We start from the raw sequence: 13,129 nt of genomic DNA on the forward strand, positions 1-13,129 counted from the left end.
AATCGGCCTCGAAAGTACCAGGAAATCGACTTAGCCACAGCTCTAATCACGATAACGACCTCAGTCGGTAAAATACATTCGAAGTGAACGCCCGTGTGGCATTCGGACAAAAAGGGACCGTTGTCACACACTGACCGGCTGGAAACGACCATGCAGCTCCGGCATGGCGCTCGAATGTGCATTTGGGTCAACACGTATCGTATGTTCCACATCTTATAACGGAAAGAAGAAATGGCTGCTTCAAACTTTCGAACTGGCGAGGCGATCGTAAAAAGGCACGAATTTCAATCGCGCTTTGACGGCCTCTATAGCTGCACGCATTGTGCTTTTCGGAAGCAAAAGCGCTCAGCATATGTAACCGCTACATCGATATATCCATCTGAGAGAATAATAATAATAATAATAATAATAATAATAATAATAATAATAATAACAACAACAACAACAACAACAACAATAATAATAATAATAATAATAATAATAATAATAATAATAATAATAATAATAATAATAATAATAATAATAATAATTTTAATATCAATAATAAAGTCTTAAAAAAGGTCGGCATTGTAATAAACTAAATACTAACCATCAAATTGTCACAAAAACACCAACTTCTTGGTAGCTGAAGGTACCAAATGCAAGTTCACGGTATACAAGCGCCGCTAATCAATAGTACTAACTCAAAACTCCTACTATGGCGGTACGTCGCTAGAATGGTTACTATTTTGTTTTTGTTTGTACCATCACGAACGCAAGAGGTTTATGTCTGCACTTGGTTTATACGTGCCATGTGCATTGCCATGTCAGTACGATTGTATTATTACAAAAGCATATGGTCAAACAAAGAAGCGATACAAATGCTATCTTGTTATACTGATTAATAATCTCTAATTAATGGACGTATAATTACCATGGTAATTATACATGATTATTACACATTCAGGTAACCAAGTATCTAAAGAGAGGCATCAAGGAATAATACAACCGAGAACACACACGCGCGGACAAAGAATATCCAGGCACCTACATTCGCGACATATGCTCTGACGACAAATAGGCTGACGGCAATTGCTGATTGATTGATTTGTGGGGTTTAATGTCCCAAAACCACCATATGATTATTAGAGACGCCGTAGTGGAGGGCTCCGGAAATTTAGACCACCTGGGGTTCTTTAACGTGCACCCAAATCTGAGTACACGGGCCTACAACATTTCCGCCTCCATCGGAAATGCAGCCGCCACAGTGACGGCAATTGCTTATGGCCCCACTGCGTATTTGGAATTGCTGGCTCCGCATCGCACGAAAGAGCGAAACGAAAGAGTGCGAGGAGGATGCCAGTGCCAGCCCCAGGATTGCTCGCGCGCTATTGGTGCGCCTCTGGAGGTGACGTGCAGGTGACGCGCGCGTTGGTGACGCAGCGACAACGGCTAAACTTGCACACCTGCACCTCATTTTCAGCCATGCTCCCCACTCTGCCATAGACCCTCTCCGGCTAAGCAGTGCAGCCCCCGCCATAATCCGTGGTAAGGAGGGACGGGGTCTGGGTTACACAATAAGGTAGCGAAGAAAAGACTTCAGTTGGGTGCTCGAGCTGCCTATTCAGACGCCGAGGAAGCCTCGCAGAGGGCATTGTTAATTCCCCCAGTATTGCCAGCTTTGTGGTCATTTGAAGCTAAGATATGGGGCGAATTTTCGCTCAGCTGCCGATCTCCCGAAGACACGCCGCCAGTCACTGTCGTCGTCGCGGAGTGGTAGTGGTTAGAAGATGAGAAAACGCACCTAATTTCTGCAACCCGGTGGGAGCACAGCGCAGTGCCTCGCGGAGTCACGGAAACACAAAGAAGTGTTTACGGCTGTTCCATCGTGCCTCAGCACCCTCGCCCCTTCGGTGTCTTGAATGGATCGCTAACCGTGTGGCGAGGGCGTGAGCGAGTGAATTTCGATGAGATGGCGATAGCACGGTGATGGTTTGAATGAGCGAAGATGTTCCGACTGTTAACGTGAAGTGCCTCCGTGACGCCTTCAGCACAGACAGCAGCAATGCAACTAATACGACGTGGATCGTCCTATTAGTTGCTTTGCTGTAGCTGGCGAGCCACTCGTGCGCATCCGTCCATGCAGAGGTCGACGATGAGGCACTTCACGTCAGATGGGCCGGCCGAACTGGCGTCTATTTCGCACGTAAATGTGCGCGAGGCTTCCATGTCATTCGGAACCTCGTCGTTGACCGAAACACGCTTCACGTTTAATGTGTTGGCGTCTAATTCAGACGTGAGCGTCTGCCATGACAGCCGGAATCGCGTTTCTGCAAGGGCAGTTGGAACTAGTATGGTGTGTGACAGAAGTGCGATGCATGTGATTGAACGTTAGATGGTAATTTAGAACTTTGATTCGCACATGAGCGTCAACCATGCCAGCAGTGGCGCGTATGATGTAGTGGTTGATTCAATAAAACAAAACAAAAAAGTCACTCTTCTTCAACTCTTGCGCGTAGCACGGTTCGGCTCAGCTTTTGCAGGAAGCTGGAAAGAGAGATGCAGAAAGGCAGAAGGGAAACGTAGAGAAAGAGTGCGGCGGCAGGTTGTGTGTGCTTCCCTATGATGGAACAGCCGGAAAAACTCCGCACATTCCATCGCGGGCACGTGCGTGCGTGACCAGCCCGTCACCTACAGGCGTGCACGTCCCCTACAGAGAGGAACCAATAGCGCGCGAGCAATTCTGACGCTGGCGCTGGCGTCCTCCTCACACTCTTTCTTTTCCCTCTTTCGTGCGATGCGGGGACAGCAATTCCAAATACGCGGCCCCACTTGCGGTTATCACACGTTCCAACCATGAGTAACCATATAATTTAGACAAATAATTGATGTTTTAGACGCAGACTTTAATACCTTACTGTTAGCAAAAGCAGCATAAACCTATTTGTAGCTGTTGATGAGTGCACCCATTTGGGAGTGGAATTTGAACCCTATATTTTACGTTCAACCATGCAGCTAAAGCGCGACAGAAAAAGAAAACGGCATATAGTATACACGTTCTCAGGAAAGCCCATTCATACTTATCTTTTGCTACGGTTAATTATTTCACTACATTATGCTTTTACTCATTCTCATAATAACTAAAAGATTTAATCATCAGCAAATACATGTAATAGTAACCTAACATCCTTGCAAGCAAACGAAAAACTGAGCAATTCGTTTCATAAGATTTTTATCGCGTAGCATTGGGGAGAATGAATTATTACAAGCACATAATATTTTGCGCTTCACTGATCTTGTAAAATATAACCTCGCTATATTCATTTTTAGGGAAGTAAACAATAATGTTCCAGTACCAATAATTATCAGTATTAACAATAGTACTTTTTCAGAAAGTTGAACTTTATTTTACCTATAGCGTTTGCACCAACAACGGCAAACAATCTTTGCATTTTTCAGCCTTATCACACAGCAACAAGTTAACAATAAATCCAAAATTTCTGAAAGCTGACAGGTTTATTAAAAAAAGTTCAGCAAATTCTTTGAGCTCCCTCACTCTTTTCTATCATCGTGCAATTTGTTTCTCTTTTACGATCAGTTTTGTGCTTTATATTTAGTTCTCCCGTTTTCCTTTCTCTTCGTAAAAAAATGTACTTTTACAATTTCAACCACTAAAGAATCCGTGGCATATTACATGCTTAATATGTACAGGTATTTATCTGTTCACCTATGCTACGTCTGCTAATGGATTTTAATACTGCTCACTTTACATACGTTGTTATTATTCTTCATTATAATAAATCCAGTCATCACGCACAGAAGGTCCAATTTCATATTCTAACTTTGCGGCCTCCTATAAATCATCGTCATCATCATCATCTTCACCATCTTCATCATTAACAGCAGCAGCAGCAGCAGTAGCAGCCGCAGCAGCAGCAGCAGTAGCAGTAGCAGCAGCAGTAGCAGCAGCAGCAGCAGTAGTAGCAGCAGCAGCAGCCTGACTACGCCCACTGCAGGGCAAAGGCCTCTCCCATGATCCACCAATCAACCTAGTCTTGTGCTTTCCGTTGCCAGGTTATACCCGCAAACGTTTTAATCTCAATGGCCCACCAAATTCTCTGTCTCCCCTTTGTGAGTTTGCCTCCTCTGGGAATCCATTCACTTACCCTTAAACGACCACTGGTTATCCTGCCTACGTGCTACGTGTCCAGCCCATGTCCATTTCTTTTTCTTGATTTCAACTATAATATCCTTAACCCCGGTTTGTTCCCTGACCCACTCTGCTCTCTTCTTGTCTCTTAAGGTTACACCTATCATTTTCCTTTCCATCGCTCACTCCGTCGTCTTCAATTTAAGCTGAACCTTCTTTGTAAGCCTCCCGGTTTCTGCTCCGTAGGTAAGGACTGGCAAGATGCAACTGTTATATACCTTCCTCTTGAAGGATAGTGACAATCTACCAGTCGTGATTTGAGATGCTTGCCAAATGTGCTCCACCCTATTCTTATTCTTCTAGTTACTTCAGCCTCGTGATTCAACTCCGTGGTTATTACCTGTCCTAAGTCGACATATTCCTGTATATGTGCTCCACCCTATTCTTATTCTTCTAGTTACTTCAGCCTCGTGATTCAACTCCGTGGTTATTACCTGTCCTAAGTAGACATATTCCTTAACAACTTCCAGCGCCTCTCCAAGTATCACAAAGTGCTGTTTTCTGCTGAGATTGTTGCACATTACTTTAGTTTTGTGCATATTCATTTTCAGACCTACCTTTCTGCTTTCCGTGTCCAATTCAGTAATCATGAACTGTAATACGTCCCCTGAGTTGAGTTACTCATCAGGGCAATGTCATCAGCGAATCGCAGGTTACTAAGGTACTCTCCATTAATATTATCACTAACTCTTCCCACCCTAGAGTTCTGAATACCTCCTGTAAACACGCGGTGAATAGCATAGCATTGGCGAGATCATGTCTCCCTGCCTAACAACCTTAATAATTTGGATTCTTTCGCTTTTTTTATGGAGAACTGTGGTGGCTGTGGATCCTCTGTAGATTTCTTCCAGTATGTTTATGTAGATTCTTCGACGACCTGATTCCGTAGTGAAGTTTCTCATACACAAGAATATCGCTGGCAACATAGAAGAATACTATAGTATCAGTGAGGGGTGGCAAGTATCATAATTAAGTTTAACGAAAGGTACAAGATGAAGGTGGCACAGGTCTAACCGCCTACATCGAGCCATGATGATAATTCGGTTGAACGCTTTTATGAAGACGTAGAGCCAGCCATTACTAAAGTAAAGACACAGTGTATTCTTGTGGGCGAATTTAATGTCAAAGTAGGCAAGGAACAGGCTGGAGACCATGCAGTGGGGGAATATGGCATCGGCTTTAGAAATGCCAGAGGGGAGTCGTTAGTATAGTTCTCTGAACGCTATAATTTAGGGATTATGAATACCTTCTTCAGAAAACTGGCTAACCATAAGTGGACGTAGCGAAGTCCTTATGACGAAACTAATTATGGAATTGACTTCATTCTGTGTGCACACATACATTATACAGAATGTAGAAGTAGTTGGCAAGATTAGATGCAGTGACCATAGAATGGTAAGAGCTCGTATACACCTCGATTTGAAAAAGCAAACACAAAAACTGGCACGCAAGAAGCCAATTAATGAACTGGTGGTGAGAGGAAAAATACAGGAATTCAGAGTTCTGCTTCAGAATCGATTCGAGGCACTAAATGAGATAACTGACGTTAGCGTTGCCACAATGAACGGTAATATTACTAGTACCATCAAAGAGTGTGCAATAGAAGTTGGAGGTTTAGTGACCAGATGGGAAACTGGCAAACTGTCTCAGGAGACAAAACAATCTTATTAAGAGACGACAAACGATAAAAGCCTCAAATGCAACCGACAAAATAGAGCTAGTGGAGCTTTCGAAGCTAATCAATAAGCGTAAAGTAGCCGACATCAAGAGGCATAACATGCAAAGAATTGAGCAGGCTGTAAAAAGCGGCAGAAGCCTAAAAGCTGCGAAGGCAGACTTAGGCATATTTGCTAAGATCGGATATATGCATTGAGAAACAAGGAAGGCAATGTCATAACCAATATGTATAGGATAGTCGAGATGGCGGAGGAGTTCTACAGAGAGCTGTACAGAAGTCAAAAGAACCAGGATTTTATTGGGAGAAACTATAGTCCAAGAGAGTTCGGCATTCTACCAGAAACGACAGGAGAAGTAAGAAAAGCCCTGGAAGAAATGCAAAGAGGCAAAGCCGCTGGTAAAGATAAAGTAATAACTGACCTCCTGAAAGATGGCGGAGAAATTGTGTTAGAAAAATTAGCCAGCCTATATACGAAGTGTCTCTTGACGGGAGTACCAGAATCTTGGAAGAACACTAACATCATCTTAGTCCATAAGAAAGGAGACGTGGACTTGAAAAATTACAAGCCGACCAGCTTACTCTCCGTTCTCTACAAACTATTCACAAAAATAATAGCTAATAGAATTAGGACGATATTAGAGTTCAATCAGCCAAATGTCCAAGCAGAATTTCGTACCGGCCACTCGAAAATAGACCATATTCATAATATCGATGAGGTAATAGAGAAATGCGCTGAATACAACCAACCCCTATACATAGCTTTTTATATTACGAGAAGGCCTTTGACTCAGTCGAGACATCAGCAGTAATGCAGGCACTACGGAATCAGGGCATGTATAACTGAATAAACATGAATAAACTGATCTCTTTCTAAGGGCATTTCGTTTTGAATTACTCAGCATCAGTGATGGAAGTTACTTTATACTTTTTGGAGAATACTTTGTAGCAGAAAAAGTAAAACTTTGGAGCAGTCATAAGTGTTTTCGGAGCAGAAAAAAAAAAGTGCTAGTTTAGAGCACGTATTGGTGCTTAAGGAGCAGATACTAAGTTTGCCATACAATAATTAGAGTTCAGAGCATTGTCAAAGCATCTCGTAAATATTAATATTTGTGCTGTAAACAGGCCCGTGTGCTCAGATTTGGGTGCACGTTAAAGAAAGGTGGCTGAAAGAAAGGTGGCCGAAAAGGAGTCCTCCACTACGGCGTCTCTCGTAATCATATATGGTGGTCTTGGAACGTTAAGCTCCACATATCAATTCATTAAAAATTATTATTTGTTATGAAATATATTTAACAGCCAACAATCAATGTAAATTTCATGAAGCAAACAATGGCAGGTTGTCAAAAATGGGCTGTGAAATGAGCTATAATATAAATACTAGTATTTGTGGCAGAAATCAAATCAACCAGAATAGCTGAGTTCCACATTTTAGAAGTAACGACAGTTACATATAACTGTTGCCAAATAAGCAGTAGATAATTTGTACTAGATAAAAACAAACCTGCTAATTTTCACATTTCACCCCCCCTAGCCTACACGTCTAGTTGATAAAAAAATATCCAAATGAAATATATTCTTATCATACCAGTTCTTGTTGCATAAATGCGATCAGAGCCAATAATGCTGCACACTAGTGGCACACTGGAATGATAGTACGCACATTTTTCTCACTTTTTTGTAGGGATTGTGAGTCAATCAAACAGTAAACGTTCGTCAATTTTATTCTCTGAGAGTCATTTCGGAGCAGGTTTAAAGCAGTCACTAACAAAAAATTACTGTTTAGAGTAGCATGGAGAAGCATTTCTTTTTTGGAGCAGTTTGGAGCAATAGGAGCAGCACTTCCATCACTTGGAGCATGCGCTGCGGCCAAGGCTACGGCTGTTCTCAGAGGGAGCAGTTACGGTGGGGCCAGGGGGGGGGGGGGGGGGGTGCTCCTTTGGCCCTTACAAGGCCGCGTACCTTAGCCACTTTCATTGGTGGCTTCATTTAGTTGTTACGTGAGGTTCCATTTCGTCACCACAACAATGAAAAATATATTTCCCGGCTTTGGCGCCTGCGGAATCCCGGCTGCTGCGGCTGCATTTCCGATGAAGGCGGAAATGTTGTTGTCCCGTGTGCTCCGATGCGGGTGCACGTTAAAGAACCCAAGGTGGTCGAAATTTCCGGAGCCCCTCAATTACGGCACCTCTCATAATCATATGGTGGTTTTGCGACGTTAAACCCTACTTATCAATCAATCAATCTTTCCCCCTTACACTCTCTCAGCAATCACTTGATGGCGTCGGGGAAAGAGATTCTGCAGACACGCGATGAACCCACGTGCTCCCACTTGACGTGGTGATGAACCCGCATGGCGTGCTGCTACAAAGGTTCATTGGGACGAGTAACAACAACAGAAACTACATGGTGTGCGCCCCTTGCAAGGACGCGTTAACATCGGGCAAGGTTCCCGTGGTGAAGGGAACTTTAAGGCGACCCATGCGCTGCTTTGCATGCTACTCATGGTTCGCTTTAGTGGAAGGTGGTGTAATTTTTTTTCATAATCATCCCCACTACGGCGGGTAAAACGCGGCCGGTGAAAGTAAATGGGCCATAACGTGAACAACCATAATGTGAAAACATAACTTGCCGTGGGCGGATCCTGGTCATGGCAAGTTATCTTTTCACCCACTTTTGTTTCTTCTCATTGACATTACAATTGGCCTAATAACTTCCCCTATACTTTCTTTGGCTTTATTGTCTGTTAGATGTCACTAACATATTGTGTAAACACGCAAAACGAGCCCTTAAGTAAACACTTCTTTCCTTATATATATATATATTATATAACATTTGATGAAATAAATTAATATTTAAAACACAAGTGCGCCCCACATACACCGATTTAGCTCCCCAAGAGACAGTAATTTTAAATACCGTGCGAATAAGGTGAGCCTCGTGTAGGCGGCGTGTGGGCAGTTATATAAGCATCGCCGATGCCATTCGTGCAACCAAGAACGTGGAACGTTGCATGTCTTAGCGCAGACTTAAAAGCAAATAAATAAGCAACCTGGTACAGTACATACTAACACCACGACCTTCTCGTCAAAGCTGCGTGAGGCTCTGCGGTAGTTCCGCCCTCGATGACCAAACATGGGTGACCCAGCAAGCCTATGAGGCGGGGTCGAGGCAAGCTCTTCTTGACATCCCCTCATGAGAGGCCCGACCACCTAAACTTGCTGGCTTCTTTTCATTATTAAAGTTGATTCCTCATCCTCTTCGTAATTCTACTGCATATGTAGTGTAATAATGCCTGCTTTAAGCAGAACGACACTCTTCAAAACTTGTTTACGCGCAACGGAAGACGGGACACAATAAACAACTTGACGTATTTTTTTGCGCATACTATGTAGTCCGCTCATAAAATTTGCTACAGAACAGCCCTCCTTATACATGGCAACGCCCTTGAAAGGGCGTAAGTATGATGTGTATGTTCCGTCCATCATTATTATCACTCTGTTCCTATCCCGTCCTTTTACCCACGGTGCAGAAAAAGAGGGCAGAGCGTACTAGCTTATGCTTACCTCTCTACTGTCCTCGAATAAACCCTTCATTTCTTTTGTTGGATAAGTGTCGAGGGGTGTGAACAAAGGTGATATTAATTCTAAGAATGTGAATGGTTTGGCAGAGCGACGCACACTTTAAAAACAGCCATCTATTGTTCAGCGCCCGCTCGAGAAATACAAGAACTTAAGGCGATCGCACTCAGTGTACACGAAATACAAAGCGTAACAAAAGCTTTTGACAGCAACGAAAATACTTATCGCAAATTAAGAAAGCTAGAAGAACGAAGGGCATTACGATTAAGCAGTTTTGTTTTTAGATTCTAAAATTTTACTGGCTTTTTTACGTTATGTATGTTTCTGGAAAATCATCCGCAGGCTCTTATAAACAATACGCCATAGTTTCGAGTAGGGAATCATGTGCGCTAAGTAAGAATATTCCTTCAAACATAGAGCGACACATGCTAAGAACCAAGCTGCAAAGCATACACAGACAGGAAAAGAAAATGAAGCATTTAATTGCCGTTCCGAACAGCGCGTGTTTGCTCCCTTCGTGTAGTTTTGGTGAAGTGCTGACTGTTGAAGGTCCCGAAGGCAAACTGGCGAGTGCATGGGGGCACCCGCGCACTGACATGGCATCAAACGAAATTAGATATATAACGAAATCAGTACCCCAGAAGGGTCACCCTAATCGCCGACACATCCCTGAGCTCCGTCAGCACACCTTGGCGAATAACGGTTTACACACTTCTGGCGATGGTCGAGGTACGACGCTACATAATTCGACCCATTTGACTGTGAGTGGCATGGAGTAGTAGAAATGAAGTCACGCAGCTCAAGTTGCATAAGCACAGAAGACACGTGGCTGACTTCAGCCACCACGTGACTCCAGTGTACACGCAGCTAGCACTATTCATAGGATGAAATCAAGAGTTCGCTACAGCACTCCATGACACACAGTTATACCGCACAGTGCCAATTCCTGCAAATTCTCGAATGTAAAGCACGCGCTGTCGAAGTGGAAGAGCGGTCACCTTTCCCCCTCCCCCTGTGCGGCGCTTCCGCATCCTTCGTGCAGGCACGCGCGGGGCCGGGTGTCAGGATCGGCGCCGAAACCGGACTCACCAGCAGGCGGCCGGCGGCGCCCATAGCGGTGACGATGTCCAGGCGAGACTAGTCCCCTTGCTACCGGGCCTCGAAGCGCGTTCTGTCGGCCGCCGCCTCTAGCGAGGCGAGGCCAGTTTGTGGCATTTATACGCGGCCAACACCCAGGCAGTTCTCCTTGGATCAGTGAACTTATCACACGCGCGCCAGCGTTGGCGGTTACGGCGAGGCGCGAGAAAGGGGGAAATTCGCCTGGCTGACAAGATCCTGCATAGCTAATGAACGCGCGCAGACAAAGGGGAGCACAGCCAACCGGGGCATCTTCGCCGCTGCCAAGCAGTACGTGCATAGAGAACGGATTTACAGCCACAATTGTACACACGCCACGCGCACCCGCATATATCCACTGGTGTTCGTATTAGTGAAGGCGCCGTGTATACAAGCGCGCATCTTAGCGAAACGCACACGCGCTGGCAAATGTGACCGAGTTCGAGATTGAAAGTGCCGCAGCGTGCGGCGCGGCGTACAGCCTCGCAGGCCGAAGGAACGAAGGTGCTCGAACGAGGCGGCGGCAAGAAAAAAGCGAACTTTTCTGGGTTCGAGCTGCAGCATGATTATGAGGAGTGCTTGTACTATTATTGGAGCATGTTCGTATTAGTCTGGTACCATCGAGGTACGTCACGCGTCCCGTCCGTGACCACAGATCTTTCAGTTCAAACTTGCGTGTGCAGCGACACGGCGCAGAATCCATCAGCCTGGCACACGTACTTGGACAGACGCCTTGAAAAGTAAGGAAGGCCGAGATAAGTGCAGCTATCTGTGTGTTGCACCTAACATGTACTAAAGGCAAGAAAAAAAAAACAAAAAAACTACGAATTTTTTTTATTTCAAGCTCTGAAAAAATCCTGCATGTATATAATAGTAAAAAGGTGCCTCCAAAACAAATTCACTAGACCTTTTACGGTAAAACCCACCCTAAAACAAACAAACAAAAAACACAGTCACAGCAAAAGCTAGAAGTTTCTTCAGATTAGCCTAGAAGTATTAGTCTTTCAGAGCCTTTTCTAAACTTTCTTTTGGTAAATGCTACAAGAACACTGCTGGGTATCCACTACGCCATAAATATTCATAATTTTTTGTGTATTAGGCCAGCATTCACTGGTTCAGAAATGAATACAAACTGTAAGCGTCTAAGTGATGAAGTATAAATTTTTAAATATGCTTTAATGGTAAGCATGCGGAATTTATAAGCAGGTATGGGGATTCGGGCTTCTTGATATAGCACACTGTTCGCTGTAAATTTCGGAACCTCCAGACAACCTCGAAGGGCCTCTCATTGTAAGATAACAAGGGAATTAGTCATATATATATATATATATATATATATATATATATATATATATATATATATATATATATATATATATATATATATATATATATATATATATATATATATATATATATAAGACTAATTCCCTTGTTATCTTACAATGAGAGGCCCATATATATATATATATATATATATATATATATATATATATATATATATATATGACTAATTCCCTTCTTATCTTACAATGAGAGGCCCTTCGAGGTTGTCTGGGGGTTCCGAAATTTACAGCGAACAGTGTGCTATATCAAGAAGCCCGAATCCCCATTCTTGCTTATAAATTCTGCATGCTTACCATTAAAGCATATTTAAAAATTTATACTTCATCACTTAGACGCTTACAGTTTGTATTCGTTTCTGAACCGAGAACATTTTTCTAATGAGCCTCGGTCTAGAATACATAGACCTCAAACTTTATTTGTTAATGAGTAGCTATACCTTTAAACGTTAACATATGCAGCATTGTTTCTAATAACTGATTGGCAAAAACCAAAACTGAATTTGATGATATATTCCCTTCTAATGCCAAACTTCTACCTACCAGATATCTAAAAGATTTATTAGAAGACCACGTATGTATTACAATTGGGAATTGTTAATGTTATTTCTACGGATGCATCCATGTGTGAAGAGAAAGCGGGCGTAGGCATCTTCTCAGAGACATTGCCTTGGTAATTCTCAGTAGGTCTCCCAGATTACACTCGTATATTTGAAGCAGAGCTTTTAGCAATTATTTTGGCCCTAAGAAAACTTTCAATCAATAATTTGGCAGTTGTTATTGTTACTGATTCTCTTTCCGTATGTAGATCCATATTTTATTTAACCCAAAATACTTAGGTACAGTGCGGTTGGTATGGGTACCAGGTAACCGAGGCATATTTATAAATGAAATAGCTGATACTCTCGCGCGCTGATCTCTACATAGTCCTGTAATGTCCACTGTACTTGATAGCAGCTTTGTCACTGAATACCGATTTCGTAAATATTCCCTACTTCAGGATTCCATGAAATTTAGATCACCAGTTTAAGAATACGGTCATCTTTCTTTTAGTTGGAATAACAAATAATGCCCCTCTTGAAAATTGTAAGTGTGCATTACAACATTTCGGTGCCGTATTCCGCCTCTAAATTTCTATTCATTCAGGTCTGGTCAGGTGCCGTCTCCCCTTTGCTTTTACTGTCAAGAGCCAGAAAACAGCGATAATTTTTTACTTATTTGCTGA

At 43.0% G+C, this 13,129-nt stretch overlaps 1 protein-coding gene across 6 annotated transcripts in view; it reads right to left on the bottom strand.

Moving 5' to 3' along the window:
* Nucleotides 1-10,716, bottom strand: part of LOC119177108 (uncharacterized) — a 70,238-nt gene extending 59,522 nt beyond the window's left edge. For 3 of the 6 annotated variants that reach the window (XR_012887077.1, XR_012887079.1, XM_075878111.1), the window contains exon 1: nucleotides 10,535-10,716. The gene's annotated coding sequence lies outside the window, so the exon portion shown is untranslated. Of the gene's footprint in view, nucleotides 1-10,443 lie in introns of all 6 variants that reach the window. The other 3 variants (XR_012887082.1, XR_012887078.1, XR_012887081.1) reach the window with 3 other exon arrangements.
* Nucleotides 10,717-13,129: the final 2,413 nt, after the last annotated feature.

The sequence above is a fragment of the Rhipicephalus microplus genome, chromosome X (assembly GCF_043290135.1).
Source record: "Rhipicephalus microplus isolate Deutch F79 chromosome X, USDA_Rmic, whole genome shotgun sequence".
NCBI lineage: Eukaryota > Metazoa > Arthropoda > Arachnida > Ixodida > Ixodidae > Rhipicephalus > Rhipicephalus microplus.